At 32.7% G+C, this 3,795-nt stretch overlaps 1 long non-coding RNA gene across 1 annotated transcript; it reads left to right on the top strand.

The window, feature by feature from the left end:
* The first annotated feature begins 10 nt into the window (after nt 1-10).
* Nucleotides 11-2,200, top strand: LOC111386569. The gene is made up of 2 exons (XR_002701251.1): nt 11-466; nt 1,767-2,200. It is a non-coding gene; the product is annotated as an uncharacterized LOC111386569 (long non-coding RNA).
* The last annotated feature ends 1,595 nt before the right edge of the window (nt 2,201-3,795 follow it).

The following is a 3,795-nucleotide window of genomic DNA, read 5'->3' as shown; positions in this document are numbered from 1 at the left end:
AGCACTACCTCTTATTTAAGCTAACTTCAAATTTCATAAGTCAGAAGAATGATCATATGATTAACAGGAATGTCTAAAAGGAGGATCCCTTGGCATTTAAAATGTTCAACATTAGTGTTGTGTTACGTATGGCAAAAGTTTGTTTGGTGTTTAAAAGTTTTGAATCAGATATGGATTTAACACGAGTAGAATTTTGCTTGTATAAACATTTTTTTTTATTATTCAACATTAGTTGGTGTTAACTGTGGCAATAATGTGGACGGTGTTTAAAATTTTTGGACCAATTACGATGCACCGGCATTGCAAGAATCTTTGCTTCAACAGATTATAAATTCAAGAACTTGATAATAATGTTCCCAGTTGGATTTAAAATTGTGGGACTTTTAGTTTCCATTTGCAACCTATGACCATAATTTCATATCTTCAGCTTCTAATTGAAGGCGAAGTGCACGACACTACTTGCTTTGTAAGGTTCCTTGTCCCTTTGACAAATCATAATATTCCTTCTGATAGAAATTGATATTTTTTGTTCGATTGATCACCCATTAAGTGTACAAACCATAGAAGCAACGGAAGACGATGTGCCCATAATCATTAAGTTATGATACATTATGCAAAATTTTCAATTTTATCCTTCATTCTTGCTATGTTAAGTTATGATGAATGTTGGTTTCTGTTTCCTAAATCAATATCATATGATGAGGTGAACATCATGTCCTGGAAATGAACACTGTTGCACATCCACACATTCAGAGCATTATTTGTTGGAATTTCTATTTCAGAAAACTTATTGTATTAGAGAAAATTACTCTGTCAGTAGCTTACTATTCTTCTGCCTTTAGTTGATTGTTAATTACATGTTAAATATGTATTTCATTCATTGCAATGATGGTTATACTTCTAGCGAATTAAGGTTCTATTCGTTTGTAAATTTGTTGAAAAAAGCTAATTAACTAGCAGAAGCTCTGTTGTACGAACATTTCAACTTCGGTAACGTATTTATATCCGGCACGTGTCGGATACTAATATTTCTCAGACACTATACCTTAATTATTTTTCTTTTTTAATTAGAAATATTATATATTTTTAATTTAAAGTTATTAATAAATTGCAAATAAGTACTTATATTTAAAAGATTTTAACAAGAAAAATTAATAAGAAGTATAAAACAAAATTTATATTATATAAATGAAGAGTTTTAAAGAATTTAATCGACGTGTCATGTTAATATTTTTTTGAAAAATTGTGAGTCGACGTATCTGACACGTCTCGTGTCACACATATGTATCCGTGTCTGTGCATCATAGGGTAGAAGTTTGACTGGCATAGTCAGTTTTTCGTTACCAACGTAATTTATGTCAAACAATTGTTTCTTCCCTGGATCCCAATCATTAGCATAAGATACAACCTAAAAGTTGAAGTGAACGCTATCACTGATCCACATTCTCTGTTATGCTGATCATTTACCATGCATGGTGCTGGAAAGTAAGGAAACTGCATTTATTTGTTTTTTGGGTCGTGTTTGAAGGTTCATCTTATGAGATTGCCTCAAGTAAAAATGTAAAAACAAGAAAATTGCTATTCATTCTTCGTGCAATTTTTGGTTATGAAAAGGCTGACCAAGTTGTATGTTTCTTTCTATGACGATTCTCGTAAACTAAATTACTTCTTCGTGATGATTTCTGTCTTGACCTGGATCTTGAGTTATTATTGCTAAACTTACTCGTGCTCCTAATTTAACCATGTATATTTCCCCCTTCTTCCAGGTTGACATGCGAGCTCGAATTCGTGGAAACAAAGGTTACTAATTGTTGGTAAATCATTTGTGATAAACGTACGTGGAGTGATGGAACGTTCGTGAGATTTGACATCCAAAACCCAGCACCAGCCCTTGTTTTTCCTCCCGGGGAGGGACATAGATAGAGAGTAAAGACCTTGAAATTACACTTGCCAAGCTTGATGTATTGTCAAGGTCAAGGTATATTATTTTTTGAGAATACATAAGACCAATCATTTAGTCCAAAAGATACCAGCATGTTTGGTATATTGGACTTGATATTCAAACTCATATTCTTCCACGTGCTGAACATACAAGTAACATATTTTACTTGGTTTTAGATATGTTTTCGATTGAGTATAGCTTTTGCTTCAAACATTTGTTAACTTTTATAATGTTTCAAATGTGGATCATTTGATTGTATTGTGAATCTTTACAATTTATTGTTACTTTTTATTTTTAAACTGAAACATGCACTTCTATTACTTGAGATAGCGGGCGACAACTGAGCTCAGTTAGTAAGGCATACAATCAGTCCACGAATTAAACAATAATTTAGAAAAAACAGCAGATGCAATGGTAAGGGCTGTTATGGGAGGCAAAAAAAGAAAAATAATAATTTCAACCACGTAGGTGCTGGGAACATTTGTATGCTCCATGTACAAAATTTCCTTGTGCAAGAGAAATAACTCGATCATGCTACAAGTATAGAAATGTTTCACAAATCAACATCCTATATGGATTCTGTCAAATTAAGCTTGTACATGGGGCTTAATTCAACCTGTTATATACCTCTCGTGGGAAATAAAGTTGCACTTGCCACTACCTATTTTCACAGAAAAGAGATGTAATATCACTTAAAAGAGGAGCATTTATGAATGTTTTGATTCCACCTGGAGCCTTTGTATCAATAGTCAGCAATCAGATTCATTTTCAACAATATAAAGACCGAAGTTTTGACACCTAATAAGACGTTATATGCAGAGACCTCACCTAAATATTGTATTCTATATTGAAATACTTCAAATTTTTTAATGACACTTTTAAGGCGAATATTCAATCATAAGATCTTGTTACTCGAGTGTGTATTCAATCGACGTCATAACTCGACACTAGGCATAAATTCAGATAGGTTGAGTACATGTTTAGTTAGGTAAATATTTAGATGTTTTACAATTGTTATTGAACTTGAAAAATCTTCTTGAGTTGTCATCGAACTTTTTCAAATATTTTCATGTTGCCATAGAATTCTAAAATATTTTCAAATTTACTACTAAAATTAAAATAAGGAAAAATTGATTAGAAGCCCCAAACTTTTAAAACATTATCAGACTTTCTCCAAACTTTTGATTTGTTGTAGCCATCACCCCTAACCTTTTATTTGTTGCAACCTTCATCCCTTATCTTTCCAAACGTTGCAGATGAAGTCATTTTGAACGATTTCCATCCACAATTTACTTAGTTGACAAAAAATTTAACTTTGACCACGTTTTTAATATTTGAAAAAGAGGTAAAAAAGTAAATTTTCATTTGTCACATTAAATAATATAATAATTAAAAAATAAGAAATAAAAAACACAACCCCCATCTTATTCCTCTGGCTCATCCCCCAGCCACTCCAACTCAAACCAAAAATCCACATCAACCACTGCCACTGCCATCTCCACCTTAATCAAGAGTCCTGGGCTAAAAACAATGTTAATGTGACTAAAAATTTCCTAATCAATTTCTTTCAACTCCATCCCAAAACCCCCCCAAATCCTTGAGAAACCAATCGACCACGACCAGCTGAGAAATCATCTTCCTGCTATACTACCTGAGAAATCATCTTCCTCTCTAACTAAGTTGAAAAGAGCACTTATTACCACTTCTTAAGTTGTGTTATTAATCTTATTGTTGGCGTTGATAATTATTTTTGTATATCTAAAGGCGGTGAAGTTCGAGGTTTTGGAGGAATGGGATTTAGATTGTCAATCTTATTTGAAACGAACCCAAATGCAAGGAGGTTGCAAAAAAGA

Source organism: Olea europaea, unplaced genomic scaffold, assembly GCF_002742605.1.
Source record: "Olea europaea var. sylvestris unplaced genomic scaffold, O_europaea_v1 scaffold3627, whole genome shotgun sequence".
In the NCBI taxonomy this organism is placed as follows: Eukaryota; Viridiplantae; Streptophyta; class Magnoliopsida; order Lamiales; family Oleaceae; genus Olea; species Olea europaea.
Note: the sequence above shows the minus strand (reverse complement) of the source record. Positions and strands in the feature narration are given on the sequence as shown.